Below are 14,723 nucleotides of genomic sequence, written 5' to 3' on the forward strand. Positions count from 1 at the left end.
CTTTCCTCCTTTCTAGGCCAGCATTCCTGCCCTCCCACTGTCCCCTGTATCCCATTATTCAACTTCTTTATCAGTTTTCCCATCAGCACATACACTGGTTCTTAGAGTACATGTCCTGGGTGGTCCAGACCCATAGTCATGCACCAGATGCACAGTTAACAAGGTTGTTACTGTGGTCTTAGTTTAACAAAGCAATCTTTGCCTAGTTGCAGAAATGCTGCTCTTCCAGAGATCGAACACCCGAACACCCACCCTTCTGCAATAAGCAGGTGGTATACACTGCGTTATTTATATGATCTAATTTAGTCCTTACAGCAACCTAAGAGGGAGTTAGATTAATTCCATTAATTAGCTTGATTCATTCCACTTTGCAAATGGAAGAAACAATCTTGGGGAGGCTAACCTGTCCCAAGGTCACACATCAAGTAATGGAAGGACTAAAACACGAACTGTGTCTATGTCTAATGCCATAGACAGGATGGTTGACCCCTCTCTGTACATGAGAATCACCAGATGGAGGAGGAGAGGGAGGGTTTCCAGGAAGGGGATTCACAGATCTGCGCCCTGCAAGGATCCACCCTTGGAGAGCAGGCTATGGGTCACTCATGGGGCTTGGGAGCATGCAAGCAGGCCACAAACCATACTTTAAGAGACACTTTTACCTCTGACTTCACTCGAGAGAAACCCAAAAAGGTTGTATTTATAGATGCCATGTAGAACCCTCACTTCTTAGTTATACACAGCAACCTTGGGAAATTAAAGCCATACATTTGAGCATAGGGAGAAGTGGAGCTCTCTAGGTCATGGGTGTTGTCCCGGGGAATGGTGCAGCCATGGGACCCGGGAAGAAATGCAGACAGAGGCCAGGGTGTGTAGCTGGATGGGAAGGAGAGAGTCTCCGAGGCACGGAGACATGGAACGGTTCCTGTCAGTCCTATGCACAGATGGTGTGGGAATAGGAACATGATGGGCTGCACTGTGCACTCCCCAAAATCTGTCAAAACCCTACCCCCCAGGTCCTCAGAATGTGATCCTATTTGCAGAGAGGGACTTGAAAGAGGTGATTAATTTAAAACGAGGTTGTTAGTGTGGCCCTAATCCAGTATGACTGGTGTTCTTACAAGAAGAAATTTGGAGACACTGGTGGGGGGGCACCCACAAAGAGGACACATTGAGGTGGCTATCTGCACACCGAGGGGAGAGACCTCAGGAGAAACCAACCCTGCCCACACCCTGATCTTGGACTTCTAGTCTCCAGAACTGTGAGAAAATAAATTTCTGTTGTTATTTCTGTTGTTCAAGCCACCCAGTCTGTTGTCCTTGGTTATGGCAGCCCAAGCAAACTAATATGGGGGGGGGGGGGTGGTATTTGTTTGGAAAGGGGAAAAAACTGGAATCTGGGTGGGAAAGGGGGATAAAACTCTAATAAGGAGCAGCATGTGCTTGGGTATTCAACACTGGAATCAGGCCACCTAGGGTTCAGAACCCAGTGCTGCCACTTATCACCTGAGTGGCCCTGGGAGATTTAGCCAATCAATTCAGGCCTCAATTTCCTCCTGGGCAGAAGGGGTATGATAATCACCGTATGGACCTCATAGCACCGTGGTGTGGACCAAATGAGTTACTATAGAGAGAATGCCAAGAATTATCGCTGCCACATGGTAAAGGCTCAACCTTGAGTAGCTGGCATTAATTTTCCCTCTTTCCAACCACATAGGTGCAGGGCACGTGGACAGAGATTCCAGAGCAGCCCAGGGAACCTGAGGAAGCTGCACCCAAGAAGGGAAAAGGCCTACATGCTAGAACAATGGATCTCAAACTGGAGGGCATATTGGCACCACTTGGGGATGCTGAAACAGATTGCTGGGCCCCTCCCCCACAATTCCATTTTCAGAAGGTTGGGGGTGGGGCCTGCATATTTGTGTTTCTAACAAGACCCAGGGGGTGCCCATGCTGGAGTATGGGGAACCACTTTGAGAACCACTGAGCTCAAACCACAAAGGGCTTTCTTGGTGCATGCCTGGCGCACTATACACCCTTGAGAAGTTATTTATTGTTGGTGATTTCACCAACTGGTTTCACCAATACTTGCCATCATCCCAGGATTGGCGAGGGGGCTGGTGGAGAAGCCAGGCTGCGGGGACCCCCCTGCTTCTTCATTCACGGTGAGGGAAGGATAACCGAATACATGGGCTTTCAGCTTCTAGACACCATCTACTGACTGAATGCTGGCTGGATTTTCCTATATGTTCATTAAATTTCTTGGAACAAGAATTCTAGCAAGAGTGTTGGGCAGGCCATGACCGCTTGGGTTTTCACTTTTCCTCATGAGTGCTGGGTGGGTGGGCAGGGGATGAAAGGACGTGCCACGGAAGGCAATGGATCACGCATGGGCACCTCACCCACAGAATGCTATAGTGGGAAACCTGCCCATTCACCAGGATTGGCAATGGTGGTAGGAATTTTGAGAATCTTCGTAAGTGCAGGGAGAATATCCTGAGTGCTCAGTGCTAAGTACTACACCAGAGCACCCACAGGCACTGTTACCCTTTAGCTGCTGGGTGATCTGGGACCCCAGGGGGGCTCTGCCTGATAACTGGATGGCAGCTCCTGGACATACCAGTCACTGTGTCTAAATGCCAAGTGGTTTCCTTACTGGTTCCGTGGTTATGACTGGGACACTCCACTGAGGGTGGAGAGCAGTGACAAGCATTTACAGTGTTGGCAAAATACAGTGTGGTTCACTATCACTGCCTTCTACAGCTCAAGGCCACTGAGATATGGACATTAAAGGGCTTTGAAAAGTATAAAGGAGAAATGCCTAATCATTTGGTCCTAGCCCTATGGCTGCTAAAACAAACAAACAAACAAACAAAAAAACGAGATGTTACGGGCGCGTGGGTGGCTCAGTCGGTTAAGTGACTGCCTTCGGCTCAGGTCCTGATCCTGGAGTCCCGGGATCAAGTCCCGCATCCAGCTCCCTGCTCGGCGGGGAGTCTGCTTCTCCCTCTGCCCCTCCCCCCTCTCATGTGCTCTCTCTCTCTCTAATAAATAAATAAAATCTTTAAAAATAAATAAATAAAATAAAATAAAATAAAATAAAATATTGTCTCCCACAGGGCGCCTGGGTGGCTCAGTTGGTTAAGCGACTGCCTTCGGCTCAGGTCCTGATCCTGGAGTCCCGGGATCAAGTCCCGCATCTGGCTCCCTGCTTGGCGGGGAGTCTGCTTCTCCCTCTGACTCTCCTCCCTCTCATGCTCTCTGTCTCTCATTCTCTCTGTCTCAAATAAATAAATAAAATCTTTAAAAACAAAAAACAAAACGAGATGTTACATCTAAAGCCCATCATAGGCCCACATTCAATAAATGCGATTTCTAGTAATAATGGACCCATTAATATTATCAGTGTAGACCAATTTTATAACTTCCCATGAATGACAGCTTGTCATTCTAGCTAGTCCGTATCATCCTGAAGCCTGGGGCCCTATTGTATAGGAGCAGACACCATCCTCACTTACAAAGTTTGGGGACACTTTGTTCTAAATACAACGGAAGTGATGGTCTAGGGCTTTTAAGGGAACACTGAGGGAGATGCCACCATCTAACCAGCAAGATTCGAGAACAAGGGATACTGGTCAGGCTTCTTTTCCCAGTTACCTCATGTGGTTCTACACCTCAGAAGGTGTAGGCTCGTGCCCTTGCCTGGATTTACAATCAATTCAGACATAAGTGCTTCCTCCAGATGCTTACAATCTCAGTAAGGAGGTGAGATATGTTCCCCAAATGACAATATTCAGCATGATAAGGAAAATGGAGCTAATGTCCAAAAAAAAAAAAAAAATGGCCATACAAGGAAGTGCTAGGAAGGGTCACAGAAGGAGAAATTATTTTGCTTGGGGGCAGGGGGCATGGTTCGTGAAGAAGCAAGTGTCTGAGTTAAGCAGGAGGTTTGGACATGTGTTCTCACTATCCCAGGATACATAAACACACAACAAAATACATAAGCATGGAACTGGGTCTTCTTAGATGTCAGAATCACTGTCTGGGGGACTGGAATGATGTCATGAATTAGAAAAGAGAAAAAGAAGAGAAGTAGAAGAACACGTTGGTGAGTTCACCTGGGGACAGGGTGAGGTTCCAGCAGACACTCAGGTAGACTGTTGAACCAAACTAGTGACCCAGAGGTGAGGAGAGAGGCACATAGTGTTGGGGACACAGTGGTGAGAGATGATATCATACAAGAGGCTGGAGACCCCAGGAGATGGAGCGAAGACTTGGAACAGCACTTTGGGGCACACGCACGTTTAGGAGGCAGGAAGAAGAACTAGGGAACAAGGCTGGCTAGAAACAGGGTCATAGGGGCAAATCATATCAAGGGTAGAGCTTCAAAAGGAGGATATGCGCATTCATTTCACAAATATGTACAGAGCGTTTGCATGGCTGAAAATGACACAATCCTTATCCTCAAAGAGTAACCCAACGTCTAATGTCAGGAAAATCAAATGCATTAGAGAAAATGAGAGCTGAGAATGGCCCATAGATCTAGACAAAGAGTAGGCTCCTGATGGGACCAGAGAAAAAAAGGAATTCCCTTCGGGAAGCAGCTGTGCCCTGCAGGGATAGGCTTGCATCAAGAGCAGTGGATGAGTGGGAGAGCTCAGGAGACTTCCAGAAAGAGTGCTCCTGGTGGGACACAGTTTTAACAGTCTGAGGTACTGGGGTGTTGAGATTTGGAAATTGTCTTAGAGCAAGAGAGCCTACAAGTTAACCAAGTAAAAACAAGGCCCTCAAGCTCACCAGGGAAAGAAAACCCATTCCCAACCTGACAGTGGTAAGAAATGTCACCCCCACCACCTGAGATCCTTTATCATCCTTAACAGATAAAACCAAGCTTGGATATTATAGTAACAGTAAGAAAACCATTTTACATATGATTTTTCTCACCAGCAAACTCAGAGGAAAAAAAACAAAACTCAAGTCTGCAAAAATAAGTGTTTACCTTCCAGTGTTATAAAATCCAATAGTAAATTGGTCCAGAGTTATTTGGGAATCTTTGTGTTTCTTAAGGTTTTAGTAAATAGCATTTGGGGAGGTCAAGAGGGAAGCAGCAAACACCACCTGTAATCAGAAGGGACCAGAAGAGAGATATATCTTCTCCTTACCAATAAAAGAAACACCTGTTATCCAGGCTTAAGGAGTACATATTGGCAACAAGAAAGTTACAGAGACTGAGAACTATAGCAAAAACATTATTACAGAATTGTATCTAGATCCCACACTTTCAGTGATATTAGAGAATAAACCATCAGTCCAGTCCTGTATCTAAGCCCTGCTCAGAAGCAAGTGATGACCTTGCAAACTCATCTCTACTTGTTCCAGAACCAGTCCATGAACCTTGGTGCCACAAAGACGTGAACTTGGAACTGGCCACGCTACCCAGGGCTGAGCCATGTCTGTACCTCTCAACCCTCACACAGTTATTATATCTTGATGATGAGACCTATTGAATGTTCTAATTCTCCCTCAAGGTATGGCGACTCAAGAGAATCAGTGTAAGCTTAGATGAGTGTTTCTCAAATGTTGACCTGCATCTGAATCCCTGGTAGGTCTGGGGTGTGGTCCAAGAACTTGCATTTCTAACATGTTCCAAGGGGCTTGTTGCTGCTGCTAGCCTGGCGAACGTGCTCTGGGGAGCTCTGGCTTAGTGGCAACCACCTCTACAACCCCATCTGTGTGAATTAGCCCCTGTGCATGGAACGGGACTCCTCCTAACAGCAGACGTTCCAGAATCCCAGTGGAGCCACTGCCCATCTCTGCTTTTCCCACTACATGAACCTTCTTCTCCTGCCTCCTCTGAGAGATGGAGCTCCTTGAAGGTGACCTCAGTCTACATGGTGAGGTTCTGTCTTGCCATTTCCCAAATTGGATCCCCATTGCTGGTCACCCTGCACGGTGCAACCTCACCATGAGGTCCGTCCCCTGCCCAGGACCTCATAGGTTCCTGGCTTCTGTTCTCACTCCCAGGACTCCTCTTGCTACTGCTATTAGTGCTACGATTCTATCAATATTACTTCTGCCACTCTCAGGGCCACTGTCACCACCACAGCCACTTACTACCAACCCTTCTCCCTGCCAGCAGATGCTGAGCTTTGGGCACGCCGCTAGCGGGGAATGCATGGGTTGTGACAGCTGGGACGAGAAAACGGCACATATGGCGTGTTCCAGTTAAAAGCAAAAAACAAAACACGCCTGCCTCAAAGCCAGCATTTCTTAGAATGTGGTCCCTACCTGGGAATCACCTAGGAGCTTGTGCAAATGCAGGTTCCCAGGCACACTCTAAGAATCTCTAATTTAGTTGGCTTTAGTAGGGTTGACCAGCACTCCAGACGATTCTAACACAAACCCCAAAACTTCTTGAAAGCACTGCGGGATTCTTTTTCATTGTTTTTAGTGTGATAAAATACACGTAACATAAAATTGACCATTTTCATTATTTTTAAGGGTGCGATTCAGTGGCATTCTGTGCATTCACAGTGTGGTGCAACCATCACCACTATCTAGTTCTAGAACTTTCCATCACACCAAACATAAACCCTGCACCCATTAAGCAGTCATTCTCCACTTCCTACCCCACCTCAGCCTCTGGTGACTAATCCACTTTCCATCCCTATGAATCTGCCTTTTCTGTATAGTTCATAAAAATGGAATCACAGAGCATGTGGCCTTTTGGTCTATAAGCCTGGGTCAACTCTGAAGTTGGGGAAGGAAAGATGAAGAGTAGTTTTGAGTGTGATTTTTAACACCTAGGCCTCACTGAAGATCCGATTCTAGGTTTTGTTGCCAGTTTGCTTTTCTCGTTTTGGTCTTCTAGTCGACCGGAAGCTTGTTCCCAGGCAACTCCAATCTCAGTGAAGGGGGTTCTGGCCTCTCTGTGGAGAGGATCCAGCCCTTGAATCTATGTCATACTCCCAGGCTCACCTAACACCAGCCTTTCCTCCATCCCTGATGAAAAATTCCAGCTCACCATGCTTGGGGGTTTTAAGATCACTCAGGGAAAAAACATGTTCTTCCAACACAGGGTTTTAGTGGAGTTATTAGTCGTGATTAGCCCTACATTTCTGCAGTGTCTTTTTTTTTTTTTAATGAGATTTGTTTAATGTAAAAATCAGCTACTGTACCACAGAAAAACATAGAATATAGACTTCAAACACACGGCTTTTCGGGTATGTCACAAATATCTTTGTGCCTGAAACAACTAATCAGCTAAATGCATAAAAGTGGCCATACACAAACCAATAGTGCATTTTCAAAACTTATCTTTTAGGGGCACCTGGGTGGCTCAGTCGTTAAGCGTCTGCCTTCGGCTCAGGTCATGATCCCAGGGTCCTGGGATCGAGCCCCGCATCGGGCTCCATGCTCAGCGGGAAGCCTGCTTCTCCCTCTCCCACTCCCCCTGCTTGTGTTCCCTCTCTCACTGTGTCTCTCTCTGTCAAATAAATAAATAAAATCTTTAAAAAAAAAAAAACTTATCTTTTAAAATAAAAAAAGGGAAGACAGAGAAACCTGGTTGCATATCCTGGTCATGCAATATATGGGTTTCTCATTTGTCAAATGGAGATAGGAAGTTCCAGAAACAAATCCGGGTTTTGTAGGACGAAAAATTTGTAAAATTTGGAGGATCCTCTTTAAGAAAAAGAAAATCTCTTGGGGCGCCTGGGTGACTCAGTCACTTAAGCGTCCAACTCTTGATTTTGGCTCAGGTCATGATCTCAGGGTCGCGAGATAGAGCCCCGCTTCGTGCTCTGCACCGGGTGTGATGCCTGCTTAAGATTCTCTCTCTGCCTCTCCCTCTATCCCACCCTAAACCCAGCTTGCGTGCTCTCTCTCTCAAAAAAAAAAAAAAATCTCTTCTTCATAAACTTTCCAAAAACACACGGGCTTTGGGGTGAACACAGTCCAAAAGCAATGGGTGAACACATTGTTGGTGGGGCTGCGCATGTGAGAGGTCCCAAAGCATGAGTTTTGTTAGCTTGACAGTGAGCACACCCCGGTGAGGCTGACTTCATGGATGCAAAGTTCCTTTCTGCTAATAATCACACTTCAAATATAATGCTCGTCTGTATCTACAATGAAGCATCTCGATGCCAAAATAGCTAAGCAAGCTAAGACTGTCTGCTAATCGCGAAATGCTCCAGAACACTATTCAGATTAGTTCCCCTTTCACAATCAATGAGAGAATGACCTTTCTTGCCAACTTCTAACATTCTACAACTTTTCTTTTCACAGGCATTTATTTTACATTTTTTGCTTTAACATTTAATACTTCTTGGCACTCATTAAGGACCACATACTTGCTGTAGTCGCTTTGGCTCTATCAACTCTTTCTACCCTCGTGATGACTCTGTGAGGTAAGGGGTACTATTATCTCCATTTTATGGATGAGCAAACTGGAGCGCAGAGAGGACAAGGTCCTTACCGCAAGTCACACAGTTTGGAAGTGACACGGGCTAACCTCCCTGTCATTCTGCCCCTGATTCCTGTGGATGCAGTGCTGTGAAATCCGAAGTCATTGGTCTGCTCACGCAGGAACCATATCTTGCACGGAGAAGTAGGGTCCTGACCCAGGTTTGTCCCGGAACTGGCCCCCTCTGTAATTCTGAGGTGCCCACTCTCCCTCTGAGCTCGGTGCATGCATCTACCTCTCTCTTGGGATGGTGATTGGCCCTCTCCAGAGAACAAACCCATGGGCTGTTGGAGAGGCTTGAAAGGGATGGAGGGGGGAGGGCCATCTAGAAGAACCTGCTGAACTTGGAGACAGTCCTACCAGACTCTGAAAGGACAGCAGTGACACATGAGCCATGGTCCCCACTCCACTGCACAAGCCTGCTTGTCTCTGCAATCCTGGCCCTTGCAAACATCCACAGAAAGGAGTGAGCATGTTAAAATGCAGGTTGAAATAATACAGAAGGCGGCTATAACGCATATTTTATTCTCTGAGCAGCTCTCAGCTTTGTGACTTAAATAATGCATTTTCTGACTATGGGAACAAAAAGAAAAAAAAAAAAAGAGGCGGGAGCAGAAAACTTCAGGAAGAATGGGGGAGATTAAAAAGAGATGTTTTTGCTGTGTGTGAAAGCATTTTGAAGGCTATTCCATAGTGAGATCAAAGCAAGGACCAAAGAAGCAAAAGAGGAAAAGAAGCAAGAAAAGAGATGTAAGGCACAAAATATACCAAAGTGTTAAACTAAATATATCCCACAGAGTTGTGCATTCATGAGAGGGGCTTTGAAAAGGGAAGCCATCCCTGCTTTCAATTCCTTTGTGAAATTCCTCTCCTCTGTTTTCCCCCATTTAAATTTCACCTTTAAAAAAACAAAAACCTACAAGTAGCCCAAAGCAACAGGGAAACATCATAAAGCCCATAGGTGGTATCTCCAAGTTGCTGCCCCAATTTAGAAGAGCATTCCCGATCCTGCCCCATCAAAAGGCAGTTGCAAGTCTGGTATCCGCAGCTGATTCTAATAATAACATGTGAATTTAAGCGATAAAATTTGTCTACAAGCTGGAGTGTGTTTTTCTTTCATTATGTTTCTTATTTACTGCGATATTGATTCTGAATGCTCTGAAGCCGGCAAAATTTTTCCTTGAAATAGCAAAAGTCACAGTCATTAAGGGCAAGGGTGGGGAGAGCAAAACAGAACACAAGAGACGTGAAGTCCTGGGGAGAACGGGGTCACATCTTGGCGCTGGGTCACCTCGGGTTTTCCTTCAGTGCTGGTGGCAGCCAGGAATGGAATAACAAGAGCAAGGCCTCTGGTCAGCCCACCGTTCTCTAGCCTTTGGGGATTCTGTATTCAGAGCCCTGAATGCTCCAGGGTCAATGGCAGCATGGATCCTGGGGCGCAGGGAGGATGCTCGTGCGTGCTCACAACAAATGGCCCACGCTGAAGCGTTACGTGGCACGAAAGCATTCTGTAAAGAGCAGCTTGTGTGAGGGTCCCAAAGGCCCGCAGAACCTACTATGTCTCCACTGACCCAGGAGACTATGTGCGGGAATCATGGGCACTGAGCAGGCAGAACAGAGTGGGGCTGGAATGCCCCCCACACAGGAGCACGCCAGCTGCACGGCGCTGGAATGTTCTGATGTGGAAAGAGAATGAAAATGGAGAGAACTCAAGAAGAGAGGGTGCCCCTGGGTGCCTGGGTGGCTCAGTTGGTTAAGCGACTGCCTTCAGCTCAGGTCATGATCCTGGAGTCCCAGGATCGAGTCCCGCATCGGGCTCCCTGCTCGGCGGGGGGTCTGCTTCTCCCTCTGACCCTCTTCCCTCTCTTGCTATCTGTCTCTCATTCTCTCTCTCTCAAATAAATAAATAAAATCTTAAAAAAAAAAAAAAAGAAGAAGAGGAGAGGGTGCCCCAGGGCCAGGTGCACTTGGGTGCACTTACATCGGGCCTGGGGCCACCTGGGGAGGCAGAGACACACCTGGGTCTTTAGCTGCCGCGGGACATCCACTCTGCCTTTGTCCCAACCCCTCCAGCATTCCCAGACATCCTACAAGGGGGGGATTTCCTAGTAGACTCCCTTGAGGTCAAGCAGTTGACTGTCCTCCCTTGTAAGAAAAGTAGGAAATGGGTGAAATCAGTCAGGACCTACCCCTCATGACTCTGAAGGCAGCCATCTTGCCCTAAGGGCGAGAGTAAGTAAAGGGTTCGCTCTAGGTCGGGTGATGGTCTTGGTTACAGGCCTTTCCAGACCCCGTAGCATAGCCTCAGGTCAAAGGGCAAGCCGCCCAAAGCTCGCAGCTAATGTGATCAATAGACACTCATGTCAAGTACCCAGCCCATTTTCTTCCCCAATAAAATAAGGTCAACCTTGAACACTGCTCTTTGAGGAACAAAGGTAAAAATGGCCTTGGGTGGCCTTCCTGACCACTATTTCAAACATCCCCTGGGCTTCCTTGCTCTACCGCTCCGTCTATCTCAACTCCATGCTTGTTGATCCCAACCCTGGGCTGGGCTGTTCAAGCAGCCTGGGCATCCCTCTTGTTCTGAGGCTGCACAGCATTGTTGGAGGATGCCAAAGACCCACCTGTGCATGCTATCCCTCCTAATCCTGTGGCTCAGTAAGGCTCTTCATACCTGAGATTCTCTCTCTCTGAAACTCCAGTCCATCATCAATTCTTACACATCAAATCTCATCTGTACGCTTCCCTTTGGGTACCCCAAGCTTCCCTGCCTCTGTTTGGATACTTCTTCCTACTGTTGCTTCCTCCCACTTCCCTATGTCCCAAATCCCTCTCAAGGACCAACTCAAGTACCACGAGACCTCATTTATTTCCCCAACTTGTAGGAACCTTAAGTACGATCCCCTGAGATGTTGTCCACGGTGTGCCTGTCCACCCAGCCCCCTCCCTTTCTGGAGCTTTCCTCATGGTTACTGGGTGGTTCTGTGCATGACCCTGCCCTCCTAGACACTGTTGGCAGGTCCAAGGAAGGGCATCTGATGTGTACTAAAGCACCATTTCCTTCCCTAGGATTCCCCTGGAGAGATGGACCTGTCCCTCTCCAATGGTGGAAGCTGGGATTATAACACAGCTTTGAGCCATCTCCCAAGCCGTATTTCCCTCCAGGTGGCCTGGAGAACTGGAGATGGCCTGTGATTCACAAACTCCTTTGAATGCCTAGGTCTGACTCTCCCCTGGCTCAGCCTCACTCTTGTCCTGGGGTTGGGTCAGACCCTCCAGCATTTTTGTTGGTTCCCATCAATGTGAACCCTAAGTCTGACCACGAGGCAAAACTTTCAACAAACATTCTGGATAACTTCTGGCTCTTGTAGAATGCAACCATTCCTTTTGGTGCCCTAGTCATGGTCACCAAGGTTAAAACAGAAACTTTTCTTCCACTGGAGGCTGGGTTTGAGGATTAAAAGTTCATTTAACTTTTTAAAGAGGGAATATCACACAACTGGAAAGAATGACCAAAAAGGCTTATTTGAACATGCATGTATCATAAGACCCCACAATTGCGTTCTTGGCCATTTATCCCACAGAGATGAACATTTATTTTCACACAAACATCTATACGCAAATGTTGATAGCAACTTTATTGGTAAAACCCCAAATGAAACAACCCAAATGTCCTTCCACGGGCCAAGGGGGAAACAGACTGTGATGAAGCTATATCATGGAACTCTGTGCGGAAATCAAAAGGAACGAACTCTGTACACACAGCAACTCGGACCGATCTCAAGGGACCCATGCTGAGTGTAAAAAGATTAGATACTGTATGATTCAATCTAGAGAACGTTCTGGAAATAACAAAATTATAGGACGGAGAAGAGAGCAGTGGTTGTCAGGGGTCAGGGATGGGGGTGGGAGTGGGGTGTGGGTATTGAAGGAGAGCATGGGGGAGCTTTGGGGCGTTGGCTCAGTTCTGTACCTTAATTGTGCTGGTTACAGGAATGTATACATGTGCTAAAACTGTACAGAACCACCTACACACACACACACACACATGCACATTCAACTGGTCAAATCAGAGCAAGGTCTGTGGACGATACCAAAGTCAATGTCCCAGTCATGATCATGGACTAGAGTTTTGCAAGATGATAGCCACTGGGAGGAACGGAGTGAAGACACATCAGACTTTTGTCCATTTTTGCAACTTCTTATGAATTGAAAATTATTTCAAAATAGCAAGGTGCTTCTGTTGTCATTATTGCATTTTTTTTTCATCATTGTGTTTCAAAGTCAGTTAGCCTATCAAGATTTCACTGGGGTTCTCCCAATGTCGCCTCTGTAAAAGTATACACTCTCTTTCTTAATCTTTCCTCCTCATGGCCTAAAAATACACAAGGAGAAATGTAAATACACAACCCGGTTGTGATTACAGACCCACAGAGCCCATGCGGTCACACTGCAGCGATCTGGATGGGGACAAAAACAAGTATTGTCCCCGATTAGGAAGGCTCTCTGCAGGCTGTGGGAAAGGCAGGTGATGTTCCAATAAGGAAGCCTGGGCCAGCATGGAGCTACGTGATAACAAGGTGTCTCCTGGCTACTTGAGTCAGAGCCTCGACAACACTGGAAAAATGTTATCTTCCAGAAACACAGGACTTCTCCCAGCCCTGCAATTATAAACCAAGAAGAAAAGCAAACAATGCCGGGTGCCATCTCCCAAATCCCTTCTGGAAGACCAGAGGGTATGTATGACCTCCCACTCAAAGAAGTCTTCTAACTTGAGCCATCCTGCTTTCAACCTCTGAATGCACCAGCCGAGAGAAGAGCCTGGTCGGGGGTGCTTGGCCCCGCAGGGAAGTACCAGTGAGCAGGTATACGGCTGTCCTGAGCACCAAGAGACTCAAATGCTGATTACCGGAGGTCGGTGCTTTTTGAGATCTCAACCAAAAGAGCTATAGCACTGAAGCCCAAATATGTACAACGAGACCAAGTACAAAAAGGCCTGGGATGAAGTAGGAAAAAAAAAATTGCACACGTGCAATTTAAATGAACATAGTCAGCAATCAATGTAACTCAGCAGTGCGCGGGGTGCTGGGAATGCAGCAAGAAGGAGCTACGGTTCTTGCCCTAAAGGGACCCTTAGTCCAGAGATGGGCAAGTACACAAAGGCAACGCAGCAGGCCAAGTGTTGTGCCAAACTCCACACTGGTGCCCGGGGAGCAGAGGCGAAGGGCCCCCAACCCTGCCACAGCTGGGAAATCCAGGGAGGCTCTCCAGGGGAGGTGACAGAGAAGTAGAGTGTTAAAGAATGATCTGGAGCTAGCAAGTCAAATAATACCGTGAGCACACTCAATGAGAACATCCTTGGGCGCCTGGGTGGCTCAGATGGTTGAGCGTCTGCCTTCGGCTCAGGTCATGATCCCAGAGTCCTGGGATCGAGTCCCGCATCGGGCTCCCTGCTCCTTGGGAGCCTGCTTCTCCCTCTGCCTCTCTCTCTCTCTCTCTGTCTCTCATGAATAAATAAATAAAAATCTTTAAATAAATAAATAAATAAATAAATAAATAAATAAATAAATAAAAAGAACATCCTTTATTATACTGCTAGGACTTGTGCTGTGGGCTTTTGCAAGTATTACTTCTAAACTTCACAATTTAAACCCTGCACAAAAGCCACTGTTATCCCCAATGTACTCAAGATCAGAAAAGGTAAGGGCCTTGGCCAACACCACACAGGATTTGATTCTACTTTTTCCTCCACCACTATTGCCTAAGAACAAAGAAGGTAGTAGTTGAAAACTATAGATAAGACCTATTTAGGGACGCCTGGGTGGCTCAGATGGTTAAGCGTCTGCCTTCGGCTCGGGTCATGATCCTGGGGTGCTGGGATCGAGCCCAGCAACAGGCTCCTAGCTCAGCGGGGAGCCTGCTTCTCCCTCTCCCTCTGCCTCTACCCTGCTCATACTCTCTCTCTCTCTCTCTCTCTCTGTATCTCTGTGTCTCAGGTGGAATAAAGTCTTTTTAAAAAATGCTTTAAAAAAAAGACCTATTTAAAAAAGTATTAAGGATTACGATTGTAGAAATAAAGAAGCCTCTATTGTTATTTTAATATTATTTTAGTTTAATATTATTTCAAGCCATTAATATTATCTTGATGGCTGCAATTACCCCTCACCTGAGGTTTGAAGGCATACTAAACTTCCACGGGAATTTGGACTCGGCATATCCAAATAAGTGAACTCAGTCTCCTTCCAACACCTGCTACTTC

General features: G+C 46.7%; 1 protein-coding gene across 2 annotated transcripts in view; it reads right to left on the reverse strand.

Moving 5' to 3' along the window:
• GALNT17 (polypeptide N-acetylgalactosaminyltransferase 17) overlaps positions 1 to 14,723 on the reverse strand; it is a 446,740-nt gene that overhangs the window by 220,627 nt on the left and 211,390 nt on the right. The window lies entirely within an intron of this gene.

Source organism: Mirounga angustirostris, unplaced genomic scaffold, assembly GCF_029215605.1.
Source record: "Mirounga angustirostris isolate CCGP_5_RB_7025 unplaced genomic scaffold, mMirAng1.0.hap1 SCAF_5, whole genome shotgun sequence".
Classification (NCBI taxonomy): Eukaryota; Metazoa; Chordata; class Mammalia; order Carnivora; family Phocidae; genus Mirounga; species Mirounga angustirostris.